At 55.0% G+C, this 14,178-nt stretch overlaps 1 protein-coding gene across 6 annotated transcripts in view; it reads right to left on the bottom strand.

Annotated features, from left to right (window-relative positions):
* Positions 1-14,178, bottom strand: part of ablim3 (actin binding LIM protein family, member 3) — a 514,512-nt gene that overhangs the window by 44,892 nt on the left and 455,442 nt on the right. The gene's annotated exons all lie outside the window — the stretch shown is intronic.

Raw genomic sequence — 14,178 nt, forward strand, 5'->3', positions numbered from 1 at the left:
GTTTGAGCTGCACTTATCAAGGCAAGTGGAGAGTATTCCATCACACTCCTGACTTGTACCTTATTAATGGATTTCAGACTTTCTGGAATCATGAGGTGAGTTTATTGTGTGGAAACCCAGCCTCTGACCTGTTCTTGTAACCACAGTATATATATGGCTAGCCCAGTAAGTTCCTAGTCACTGGTGAATCCTACGATCTACAAGTTGCTTTAGTCAAGCCCCAAGTATAGATTGGACTGGAAGTAAAATGGGAATTATTTGAAAAATAACAAAATCTTGAAAAATATGACAACTCTGTTAAATTACCGTACATGCATATCAGCAAAAGTTATTCAGAACAAACATGACTTCATAATATATTTATAACTCATTGCCAATCAGACAAGAATTTCATCAATGCACTTTTAATGGCTAATCGTCAAATTTTCATTAAGTATAGTAAAATGGAAGTCTACAACACAGATAATTCCATTTAAATTAAACTTGTCATTCAAAGTTATCACAGCCACGCTAAATGGTGTCAGTGGAATACGCTATCTTTCTATTATATATTATGGAACTGGAACTGAATTTCAACTAGTTTGTTTTTAGATATCTTTTTACAAGAATTTAGGCTATTGTATGTGAAATATTTTAAATAAAATATACAGCTCAATCTATCTCCACACCACACATGCCAACAGATGAATTCGGAGCAGGAGTAGGCCATTTGAGCCCTCAAACCTGCTCTGCCATTTGCTGCCCATGGGGTGGCATGGTGGCACAGTGGTTAGCACTGCTGCTGGCTCACAGTGCCAGGGACCTGGGTTCAATTCCAGCTATGGGTGACTGTGGAGTTTGCACGTTCTCCTCATGTCTGTGTGGGTTTCCTCCAGGTGCTCCAGTTTCCTCCCACAGTCCAAATATGTGCAGGTTAGGTGGATTGGCCATGATCAATTGCCTCTAGGTGTCCAAAGGTTAGGTGGGGTTACTGGGTTATGGGGATAGGGCGGGGGATTGGACGGAGGTAGGTTGCTCTTTCCAAGGGTCGGTGCAGACCAGATGGGCTGAATGGACTTCTGCACTGTAGGGATTCTACGTATTTTATTCTATGGCTCTCTGATGTGGCCTCAGCTCTTACCCCACGGTACCCTTTGACTCTCTGGTCATTCGAGCATCTATCTAATTCAGCCTTTAAAATATTCAATGACTCTACGTCCATCAATTTCTGGGGGGGCATTTGTTAGGAAAAGGTAGTTTTAAGTGATTTATATTTGTATTGGTGAACATTAGAAATAAGGTATAGTTTAATTTAATTTTCTGTGCCTGGAAGGGTAAAAACTATAATTAGATTCATGCTGGACAAAAGTATTTGTATGTGTGGAGGTTAGCTAAGTTTCAACTCTGTTTCTATTGTGGTTAGAGAGGGCTATGGGGTGAAGAGCAAATAAATCGGCCAGCAAAGGAATGCGATGTTGGTTCGGAACTGAGGAGTAAGATGGAAAAGCTTTTAAGTTTTAGCTATAGCTGAATTTGTGGGCAGTTGGAGACAGGATCTTGGGGAAGTGAACATCTCTCAACTCTTCCAGGAGAAGGTGGACAGGTCAAGGAAGTTGCAAAGATGGAAGCTTCCTAAGGAACAAGTTACAGACCAGATAACCAGGGAATTGGGACAGAAAGCAAATTTAAGATGACTGGAGTTAAGTAAACAGAGACCAAGGGCGAAATTCTCCATTATCGGCGGAAAGTCCGCCGATCGGCGCAAAAAACGGCGCAAATCCCACTTGCGTCACGTCATAAAAATGGGCCGATAGTCTCCGGCCCGAAATGGGCTAGCAGCGACGTAACGGGATCCGCGCTTGCGCAGTGGTTCACGCCGTGCAGCGTCATACGCGCTGCACGGCGTGACGGCTCATAAGGCCGCGCAGCTCCCCCCACCCGACCGAAACAGCCGACCGCAACACCCGACTTGATGGCTGGCCGTCGCTCAGCCCCGAGGTTCGAGTCACGCGATGTGGAGGCGCTCCTGGACGCGGTGGAGCAGAGGAGGGACGCCCTGTATCCCGGGCACGGCCGCAGAGTTGCCCCACGCCACAGCCGGCGTCTGTGGAGGGAGGTGGCAGAGGCCGTCACCGCTGTGGCCCTAACACCACGGACAGGCACCCAGTGCCACAAGAAGGTGAACGACCTCGTCAGAGCAGGCAGGGTGAGCCTCCCCATATCCCCCCTCCCCATATCCCCCCCTCCCCCATATCCCCCCTCCCCCATATCCCCCCCTCCCCATATCCCCCATATTCCCCCTCCCCCATATCCCCCTCCCCCATATCCCCCATATCCCCCCCTCCCCCATATCCCCCCCTCCCCCATATTCCCCCCTCCCCCATATCCCCCCTCCCCATATCCCCCATATCCCCCCTCCCCCATATCCCCCCCTCCCCCATATCCCCCCCTCCCCCATATCCCCCCCTCCCCCATATCCCCCCCTCCCCCATATCCCCCCTCCCCCATATCCCCCCTTCCCCATATCCCCCATATCCCCCCTCCCCCATATCACCCCTCCCCATATCCCCCCCTCCCCCATATCCCCCCTCCCCCATATCCCCCATATCCCCCCCTCCCCCATATCCACCCTCCCCCATATCCCCCATATCCCCCCTCCCCCATATCCCCCATATCCCCAAGTGAATCCAGCCCTAACCTTAACCTCTGCAATGCACGCGCAACCGATGGCGTGCATTCATATACCTGCCTAACACTGTTGCCTTTTACCCCTGCCACCACCCCCCCCCCCCCCCCAGGAGAAGCGCGCACACAACAATAGGGAGCATGTGAGGACTGGAGGAGGGCCCGCTGATGAAAGGCCACTGACCGTACACGAGGAAAGGGCCCTGGAACTGGCTGGCGGACCTGAGGACCGGGAGGTTGCTGATGCAGAGGTCGGGGCCCCACGAGCAAGTGAGCCACCAACAGCCCGTCCCCATATCCCCCCTCCCCTATATCCCCCTCCCCCGTATCACCTGATCACTGCCTGATGTCTAACCATGCATGCTTCATTGTGTATCGCAGGACCAAACGTCCAGGCACCCATCCCCGCAGATGCAGACCGCCCGCAGGATGCCCCTCGGAGACCACAGGAGACGGAGAGACCCGCACCCTCCAGCATGCGACGCCCGCAGGATGCCCCTCGGAGACCACAGGAGACGGAGAGACCCGCACCCTCCAGCATGCGACGCCCGCAGGATGCCCCTCGGAGACCACGGGAGACGGAGAGACCCGGACCCTCCAGCATGCGACGCCCGCAGGATGCCCCTCGCACACCACGGGAGACGGAGAGACCTGGAGCAACAGGGAGACGACACTCCCGTCACGTGCGGGAGCGACCACCCAGCGATGAGGGGGGCAGCCACAGGCCCCCGTCACTACCCAGGACACCACTATCCAGGACACCCCTACCCGGGACACCACTACCCAGGACACCCCTACCCGGGACACCACTACCCGGGACAGCACTACCCGGGACAGCACTACCTGGGACAGCACTACCCAGGACACCCCTACCCGGGAAGACGAAATACCGGACAGTGACTCAGAGTGGATGGGTGGAGACGAACCCCCACCCCAAAGTGCCATGGACTCAGAGTGGGACGAAGAGCACGACACAATGCCACTGCTGTCACCAACACCCTCCACCATCGCAGAAACACTCACCACGGTTGGGCACTTTAGTGATGAGGCGTCTGGTACACTCACTGGTGCGCACAACTCAGCCGTCCCGGTACAGCAGGTGGAGGTAGGAGCAGCAGAGGGACCGGGCGGTCGGAGGGCAGCCCAGGCCAAGCGAACATCTGCCGCCCAGATGGATCCCGGGTTCCTGCAGTTACCACACCCACACATAGATCCGATGCAACCACTGACACGGAGACGAGCGAATAGGGTGACGGGTGGCTTGCGGCGGCTGCGGTCGCAGGTGGAGGAGTCCACCCGCGTCCAGGAGCTGGGAGTGGTCCCGGTCATGCGTGCCACCCAGGCTGACACCGCACGGGTGGCGTCCGCGGTGGAGGCAATGGGTGCGACGGTGTCAGACATGGGGAACGGTTTGCGAGGCCTGGGGCCTTCCGTGCAGGCAGCGTCTGTGGCCCAGGAAATGGCTGCCCTCTCACAGGAGGCCATGAGCCAGTGCCAGCGCCAGATGGCAGAGGCGCTCAACGCCATAGCCCAGTCTCAGCACGCCATAGCCCAGTCTCAGCAGGCCATGGCCCAGTCTCAGCAGGCCATGGCCCAGTCTCAGCAGGCCATAGCCCAGTCTCTGCAGGCCATGGCCCAGTCTCTGCAGGCCATCGCTGAGGGCATCGGCGCCAGAGGCCATGTGCGAGCTGGCGTCGCACTGTCGCAGACAGGGTTCGACAACCCCCTGGGCTCCATGGCTGCAAACCTGCAGACCCCTGTCGATACCAGCACGGGCCTCCAGCACTGGCAGCGCCAGATGTCGGGGGCGCGTCGGATGGCCAGTCCGTTCGCATCCCCCACCCATGTAGAGGCCTGGGGGCCATCGGGCACCCCGAGGGAGGAGGAGGTGGTGTGGTCCGTCCCGGCTCCCTCTGTAGGGGAGGTCCCGGTACACCGCGACACCTCGGACTCCCCCCCTTCCGTCCCAGGTGCATCGGGTGGGCAACGGGCAGGACAGGCTGGCAGCTCGCCATCCCAGTCGCCCGGGCCGCAGCCTGGCCCATCTAGGCCAGGACGCCCCAGGAAACGGCCGCCAAAGGGATCCAGTGTCAGAGGGCAGGAATCACAGGAGTCCACCTCCAGTTCTGCTGTACCGTCTGGGGAACCACGTAGACGTAGTCAAAGGGCCCGTAAGGCCAAACAATTAGACACTGAGTAAGTTGGCACGGGTGCAGGGCACAGATGAGTTTTAGGCGCTAGGGCACGTGCATGAACTCCTTTGGTTATTAAAGTCAATGTTACACCTACCGAAGCTGCCTTTGTGCTCTGTCCAAAGTGTGCGGGGGTGTCATGTACGTTGAGCGCAAGTGTGTGTGTGAGGGGTGGTCTTACCTCAGCCCCAGGTGAGTCTGCCCCCTTCCCCCTGGGCCGCCATCAACATCCCCCGGGCAGAGGACGGGACCGTGCGCTGCAGTGTCACAGCCGCATGCAGGGATGGTCCGGGTGGATGGTGGTACTGTGGCCATGGGTCAGACATAGTCCAACGATGTAGAGCCAGGAGCTCATCGGAGGCGGGTTGTCATCATTCTCCATGGCCTGCGATAGACACGCGTCCACCCGCAACTGGGTGAGCCCGGCCCGTTGTGCCGCCGGTGGATCGGCAATTGGGGGTGGGGTGTGTGGGGTTAGGGAGGGGGGTGAGGGTGCTGGGTGGGTGGATGGGTGGGGGGTGTGGGTGGTCGGCTGTTGTCATGGTGTGCGGTCTGTGGCCATACTACCCGATTCCCACGCCCATCTAGTCAGTGAAGCGGGCGTCTATCAGTCTGTCCCGTGCCCGCTGGGCCAGCCGGTAACGGTGGACAGCCACCCGTCTGTGTCTACCCCGTCTGCCCTGACCATTGCCCCCATCCCCCTCATCTGGGGAGGACTGGGCATCTTCCTGCTGCTCCTCCACTCCGCCCTCCTCTGCCTGCGGCACATCGCCCCTCTGCTGGGCTATGTTGTGCAGGACGCAGCACACCACAATGATGCGGCCGACCCTATCTGACCGATACTGGAGGGCGCCCCCAGAGAGGTCCAGGCACCTGAAACGCATCTTCAGCACGCCACAGCACCTCTCGATCACTCCCCTTGTCGCTACATGGGCATCATTGTAGCGGTTCTCCGCCTCATTGCGTGGCCTCCGTATAGGCGTCATCAGCCACGATCGCAATGGGTAGCCCCTGTCGCCCAGCAACCAGCCCCTCAGCCGGGGATGGCGTCCCTCGTACATGCCGGGGATGGATGACCGCGACAACACGAATGAGTCGTGTACACTGCCTGGGTGACGGGCGCAGACGTGCAGGATCATCATGCGGTGGTCGCAGACCACCTGTACGTTCATCGAATAGGTCCCCTTCCTATTAGTGAACACGGCCCTGTTATCTGCAGGTGGCCGCACGGCGACGTGCTTCCCATCGATCGCGCCCTGGACCATGGGGAACCCGGCAATGCCAGAGAAGCCCACGGCCCGGGCATCTTGGCTGGCCCGGTCCACGGGGAAGCGGATGTAGCGGTGCGCCATGGCATAAAGGGCATCTGTCACTGCCCGGATGCACCGATGCACCGATGTCTGCGATATGCCGGACAGGTCCCCACTCGGTGCCTGGAATGACCCCGTTGCATAAAAGTTCAGGGCCACCGTAACCTTGCCGGACACGGGGAGAGGGTGTCCCCCGCCAGTGCCACGCGGTGACAGGTGTGCCAGCAGGTGGCAGATGTGTGCCACGGTTTCCCGGCTCATCCGGAGTCTCCTCCTGCATTCCCGGTCCGTGAGGTCCTGGTATGACTGCCGGGGCCGGTACACACGGGGCGCCCTCGGGTGCCTCCGTTGCCGTGGGGCCGCGACGTCCTCCTCCCCCTCCTCGTCCTGTCGGTCAGGTGTCCCTCCAGCCTGGGCGGCTGCCGCCTGCCCCTCTGCGGCAGCCTGCGCCGCCTCTCTGGCATGCTCCTCCTCCTCCTCCTCCTCCTCCTCCTCATCCAGGGCAACATAGACATGAGCGGCTGCCACCACGGCGGCCAACATCGCTGAATGGTCTGAAAACATGACGGCCTGGTGGGGGGGAGGGGAACGACGACATGTCATCATTGCCCATATCCCCTCCTCCCCCCAGCCAGGTGGCATGGACCGCATGGGTCCAACTGTTGGAGGCTGGCACCTGGCCAGGTGGACCAACTCATTTGCCCTCCCATCACCCACCCCAGCACGGACCCCCCCCAACCCCCAACCTCCACCCCGGCACGGACCCCCTCCCCAACCCCCAACCCCCACCCCAGCACGGGCCCCCCCCCAACCCCCAACCTCCATCCCGGCACGGACCCCCTCCCCAACCTCCACCCCGGCACGGACCCCCTCCCCAACCCCCAACCTCCACCCCGGCACGGACCCCCCCCCCAACCTCCACCCCGGCACGGACCCCCTCCCCAACCTCCACCCCGGCACGGACCCCCTCCCCAACCTCCACCCCGGCACGGACCCCCTCCCCAACCCCCAACCTCCACCCCGGCACGGACCCCCTCCCCAACCTCCACCCCGGCACGGACCCCCTCCCCAACCTCCACCCCAGCACGGACCCCCCCCCAACCTCCACCCCGGCACGGACCCCCTCCCCAACCTCCACCCCGGCACGGACCCCCTCCCCAACCCCCAACCTCCACCCCGGCACGGACCCCCCCCCCAACCTCCACCCCGGCACGGACCCCCTCCCGGCACTCCCCCGGAGCCCAACCTACTCTAACCACCCCCCCCCTCCTCCCCCCCCCCCCCCCCCCCCCCCCCCCCCACGGCCGCACACACACACACACAAGCCGAGACACACCTCTCCTCAGGCAATCAGTCTGCGGCCACGCCATTTCCTGCCCAGAGCCAACCCCCCAGGCCGTCACTCACCTCCTCGCTGGTCGGCGTGAGCCTGGAGCACCGGGTCACGCCGATGAAAAGGAGGTTTGATTCACGTCGACGTGAACGGTCATCACGTCGACGGGACTTCGGCCCATCCGGAAGGGAGAATATCGGCAGGCCGAAAGTCGGCTGCCTTGCGCAGACCCGTGACATTCTCCGCGGCAGCGGCGCCATTAACGCCCCGCCGACTTTTCTCCCTTCGGAGACTTCGGCGGGGGCGGGGGCGGGATTCACGGCGGCCAACGGCCATTCTCCGACCCGGCGGGGGGTCGGAGAATGACGCCCCAAGTTATTGTTCAAAAGAATCCAAGGAATGGTATACAAAGGCTGGGATTCTCCGTTTGGGAGACTATGGGCTGGATTTTCCGATTTTGAGGTTATGTCTGGAGGAAGTGTCCAGTTTTACGGTGAAAAAGTCGGCGCTGCCCCCGCACCAATGCTCTGCCCGGTAGGGGGCTAGCAGCCGCGCCACGTAAAACGCCCGGCGTTCCCGACATAAATGGCCGGAGATTTGGCGGATCCGTGGCTGGGTGCACGGTGATGACCTGCAGCGGTTACACCGTACAACATGGCGCCGGCCGCGCACGGACTCGGCCTGCCAGATAGTACCCACCTTACCGCCCCCGGACCAACCCCACCAGTCCCCCCACCCGCAACCGAAGGCCCCCCCCCCGGCCAGTGGAATGGCTCCTCCCCCCAACAGTGGCGGCGCTGGACACAGTCCGCAGCCGCCATGCGAGGTTGACGAAAACTCAGAGCAACGGAGAATCCCGCCCTATGTTCTCCCGCCAGAACTGAATTGTACCTGGAGTGCAAATCAAGAAGCGACTCTCAATCCTTCGCCATTCAAATGTATGCATGGCAAGGATTGCACGAGAGTCCCACTATCGGGCCGCCATTTTGAGCGGGAAGCTCCCATAACCATCACATCCTCAAACATTTCTACCATCATCAATGCCAATGTATCCTTGAATTTTTGACAAAATTCCACCGGGAACACATCCGGCCCCGGCGGCTAACCCAACTACATCTTCAGTCTTGCCTGCACTTTTTGGGAAAGCATAATTATGAGAAAAGATTTGAATGCATGATTTTGCGAGTGGAGTTTGGAAACTGTCACGTGACAATCATCTGGAGGGATTCTGAGGTGACAAATATTCACTTGGGGTTCAGAGTGAAGAGTGTATTTGCTCATCGTCATCTTTTGGTCATGAGACTATTGTCGATTAAGATGTACTTTGTAATCTGTGTTAATTCAAAAACCTGTGTGTAATTGTGAAGCAAAGGGGGGAGTAAAGGCATATTGTATCATAATCGAATTTTTAAATATTTAATAAATGTTTTTTCTTGTTGTTATAGCTAATGATCAATCCGATGCCTCTTCCTCCACATTTTATAAAAAAAGTAAAGGTTACAGTCTTTTGAACCAGGGTTCCATTCTGTGATCTTCTCGTCCAGTAACAACATCAACTGGGGGGTTAGCACTGCTGTCTCATGGCGCAGAGGACCTGGAATCGATCCCGGGTCACTGTCTGTGGAGTTTGCACATTCTCCCTGTGTCTGTGTGGGTTTCACCCCCACAACCCAAAGGTGCGCAGGATAGGTAGATTGGCCACACTAAATTGCCCCTTAATGGGTAAAATTAAATAATATTTTTTAAAAAATAACATCAACCTAAATGAATGTTTCTCATCAGTATTTACTGTTGAGAAAGGCACGAATGTTAAGGAAATTGGGGAATTAAAAAGTGATGTCTTGAAGAGCGTACATATTACAGAGAAGGAAGTGCTGGAGGTATTAAAGCGCATCAAGAAGGTAAATCCCCAGAACCTGATGAAATGTGTCCCAGGATGTTGTGGGAGGCTAGGGAGGAAATTTCCAGCCCCCTAGCTGAGATATTTGAATCATCAACAGCCACGGGAGAGATGTCTGAAGATTGGAGAGTAGCAAATGTTGTGCCCTTGTTTAAGAAGGGCTGTAGGGATAAGCCTGGGAACTACAGACCGTTGAGCCTTACTTCTGTAGTGGGTAAGTTGTTAGAAGGTATTTTGAGGGACAGGATCTACAGGCATTTAGATAGGCAAGGGCCAATAAGGCAAAAGTCAACATGGCTTTGTAAGGGGAAAGTTATGTCTCATGAATTTGATTGAGTTTTTGAAGGGGTAACCAAGAAGGAAGATGAGGGCAGTGTGGACGACGTTGTCTACATGGGCTTTCGCAAGGCCTTTGACAAGGTACCGCCTGGTAGGTTGTTGCAAAAGGTTAAATCTAACGGAATCCAGGGTGAGGTAGCCAATTGGATACAAAATTGGCCTGGCGACCGAAGCCAAAGGGTGGTTGCGGAGGGCTGTTTTTCAAACTGGAGGCCTGTGACCAGCGATGTGCCTCACGGATCGGTGCTGGGTCCACTGTTATTTGTTATATATATATAAATGATTATGATGAGAATGTAGGAGGCATGGTTAGTAAGTTTGCAGGTGACACCAAGATTGGTGGCATAGTGGATAGTGATGAAGATTATATAAGATTACAACAGGATCTTGACCAATTGGGTCAGTGGGCCGATGAATGGCAGATGGGGTTTAATTTGGTTAAATGTGAGGTGAAGCATTTTGGTAGATTGAATCAGGCCAGGACCTACTCAGTTAATGGTAGGGAGCTGGGAAGAGTTACAGAATAAAGAGATCTAGGAGTACAGATTCATAGCTCCTTGAAAGTGGAGTCGCAGGGTGCTGAAGAAGGCATTCAACGTGCTAAGTTTTATTGGTCAGAATATTGAATACAGGGGCTGGATTCTCCGTCCCGCCGCGCCATATTTCTGGTTCAGCACGCTGGCGGGATGCTCTGTTTCGCCGGCTGGTCAATGGGGTTTCCCATTGTGGGGCAGCCCCAAGCCGTCGGGAAACCCCCGGGTTGCCGGCAAAACAGAGAATCCAGCCCCAAGAGTTGGGACGTCTTGTTGAAATTGTACAAGACATTGGTAAGGCCACACATGGAATACTGTGTTCCGGTCTGGGCACCCTATTATAGGAAGGATATTGTTCAACTAGAAAGAGAGCACTAGATATTTACGAGGATGCTACCAGGACTTGAGTTATAAGGAGAGGCTGGATAGGCTGGGACCTTCTTCTCTGGAGCATAGGAGGCTCAGGGGTGATCTTATAGAGAGGTCTATAAAATAATGAGGGGCATAAATAAGGTAGATAGTCAACACCTTTTCCCAAAGGTAGAGGAGTCTCGAACTAGAGGGCATAGGTTTAAGGTGAGAGGGGAGATATACAAAAGAGAACAGAGAGGAAATTTCTTCACACAGTGGGTGGTGAGCATCTGGAATGAGCTGCCAGAGGCAGTGGTAGAGGCGGGTACAATTTTGTCCTTTAAAAAGCAGTTAGACAATTACATGGACAGGGTGGGTATAGAGCGATATGGGCCAAATGTAGGCAAGTGGGACTAGCTTAGTGATAGAAACTGGACGGCATGGACAAGCTGGGCTGAAGAGTCTGTTTCCAGGCTGTAAACATTTATGACTCTAACTATGATCGTAACACATTCCAAAGACTCACAGGACGGCTTCTCCGATATCGTAATCGGCGATCGGGCGGAGAATCGACTCCGAAATCGGGGGCCAACGTCGTTTGGCGCCAGTCAGCCATGCTCCTCCCCCTCCGAAATGGCGTCTTCGTGTTTCGCACGCGCACCGTTGCAACAGCGTTGGCGCATAATCGTCCGGCCCTCCCGCGATGCTCCGCCCCCGATAGGCCGAGTTCCCAATAGCGTGGGACAAGTGTAATCTCAGCCAGCAGGGAATCCAGTGTGGCAGCTGCGGACTGTGTCCAGCGCTGCTACACTCGGCCTGGATCCATATCATTGGACAAGGAGGCTTCTGTGAGGGCTGGCGGGACTGGTGGGGGGTGGCCAGGGGATGGACTATGGGGTCGCGGATGGCAGATCGGGTCCGCGCACGGCTGGTGCCATGTTGTACGGCGCGACCGATGCAGGTCATCAGCCGTGTGCATGCGTGGCCAGAGACCCAGCCATTCTCTGACCATTTTCGGCACAGGAGCCGGGAGTTTCACCCGGCGCCAGTGCTCGCCCCTCACTGGTCCCAGAATCGGTGTTGTTTTCACACAGATTTTTTGGGTGGTAAAAGACCACACATGCTCCGCTGGCATCAGTATTTTGTCGCTGAAACGGAGAATCCAGCCCCCTATCTCTCATCTCCATTTTTAATTGGAGATCCTTTATTTTTCAACGGTGTCCCGAGGTCTCGTCTCTCCCACAGCAGAAAACATCCTCTCAGCATCCACCCTATCAAGTTCCCTGAGGATCCTATGGGCGCTAGCCCCATTTTCTGGCACCCCCACCCCCCCTCCCACCCCGCCTGCAGCAGGATTTTCCTTTCCCGTAGCTGACCAATGGGGTTTCCCATTGTGGCCGCCCCACGCCGTTGGGAAACCCGCGGGTGTGGGTTTGCTGCCAGTGAAGCGGAGGTTCCCGTCGACGGAGAATCCCGCAGTATATGTTTCAATAAGATTACTTCTCATTCTTCTACACTGCAATGGATTGCAGGCCCAAACTATCCAACATTTCCTCATAAGATAATCCCTTCATGTCAGGAATCAGTCAAGTGAACCTTCTCTGAACTGCTTCTAATCCATTCATATCCTTTCTTAAGAGACCAAAACTATACACAGTACTCCAGATTTGGCCTCACCAACACCCTATACAGGTGTAGAAAATCTTCCCTACTGTATTCCATTCCCCATGCAATAAACAACACCATTCCATTTGCTTCCCTAATCATCTGCTAAACTATTGACTTACCTCTAGGAAACAATGTAGCTTTAGTTTGTTTACAAATGATCGAAACTATAACCATTTTTTTATCCTGTCATGTTCATCAAGGCGAGAGATAACAAAGGCATACCTTCCCACTTTTGGCACCTGCTTTCAAACATTCTGAGGACAGGTATAATTGAGTCAAACTTGGATTGAAGCACTCTATATTATGTTCCATTAATTTAAAGAACATCAGTAACTACATCAAAGTAGCAGTGCTATTTTCTGTGGTAACACACATTTGATCCCAGGGTAACAAAGCCAATATGATGCAAACTGGTGTGAAATATTGGTACATTTCTGCTATAAATTCATGCCCATTAGAACTTTGCTTGAGATGATTTAAAGTTATTTAATATAAGACCTGCATAAAAAGCATCCATAGGAGAAGCTGTCATTTCTTTTAGGTCTCAAGGGGAAAGGCCAGTGAACAAACTTACTGCCTGTCCCTTGCTTTATTTTCTTTTCTTGGATGTGCAATGATTGACAAAACAAAATGTAAATGTCAAATTCTGGTGATAATTTTTCTTGACTCGGTAGATGAAGAAATGATGCAATGAGAATGCTGTTTTAATAATTTGTTGTCTTGGTGTGGATGCTAATTGTTGGGCGACTGACTAATGGAGTGTGCCAACTGGTCGCCCGACAATGCGAGTGGGAAGTTCAGTTGATTTTGAGGGCTGGGCCTCAGCCTCAGCTGCGATGTTATTGAATGGTGGAACAGGCTTGGGGGGGTCAAGTGGCTTTCACCTTCTCCTAATTTGTATGTTTGCATTAACCTAAGGTGGTGAGTTGCAGCCGCTAAATGAGGCATGATTATACAGATCTCCGCTGCTAAGCTGCCATGAGTTGCAAACCGATTCTGACAATGGTTTCATTGTTAAATTTGAATCCATGTAATAGCATGGTTTGGAAAGTGTACTAAACCAGGTTTTGCATAAAGCAAACTATGGGCCAGAATTTTCCCGAAAGTGCACAATGTTGGGTCGGGTTAGAAAAGCTGTGTGAAATTCGCTGGCTTCACAGCTGCCTTTTCTTGCCTGATTAATCAGCACTTTGTGCAATTTCAAAGTGCTGGTGAGGGTCACATAGCCAGCCGGGGGACGATGACACTAAACATGCAGGCAAAGCAAGGATTCAGAAGTCGGGGCATGGGTGCCCCAATCTCAGTTAAGTTAAAGGCTCTCCCTCTCTCCCCCACAGACATCGGGACCCCCACCCCCTCCACCATGGATATGGCATTACCCCCACGGACATCAGGACCCCCCTCCAGGCAAAGGCAACAGCCCCAACCCTCGCATACAGAAGGGCACCTGACTACCCCCCCCCAAACACTCAAAGATCAGGACCCTTCCCCCCCAACTCCCCCACACGCATACACGGATCAGGGTGACCGGATTTCTCCCCAACTCCCATCGGCATTGGGAACCCCGCAACCCACCCCCAACTGGCACTCATCCCACCCCCCTTCACAGTCTCTTACCCCGCCCCCGCTATCAATGATTGGGGCTCCCTCACACACAAGAGGAACTTCACAGAGGGCTCAGCCCAGCACTGCCAACCTGGCACTGTCAGAATGCCAAGGGCAGTGCCACATCCTTTACCACCTTGGAGTTATACTCACCTCCACGCCCCGTCGTGGTCATCACAACTGTTATATGTTTCTGAAAACCAGTAGTGATTTGCGCTCGTGTCTATCACCCAGGTGGGTGGGAATATAAGGCATGGACGGACGTTACGATGACAAGACCGGT

Source organism: Scyliorhinus torazame, chromosome 7, assembly GCF_047496885.1.
Source record: "Scyliorhinus torazame isolate Kashiwa2021f chromosome 7, sScyTor2.1, whole genome shotgun sequence".
Classification (NCBI taxonomy): Eukaryota; Metazoa; Chordata; class Chondrichthyes; order Carcharhiniformes; family Scyliorhinidae; genus Scyliorhinus; species Scyliorhinus torazame.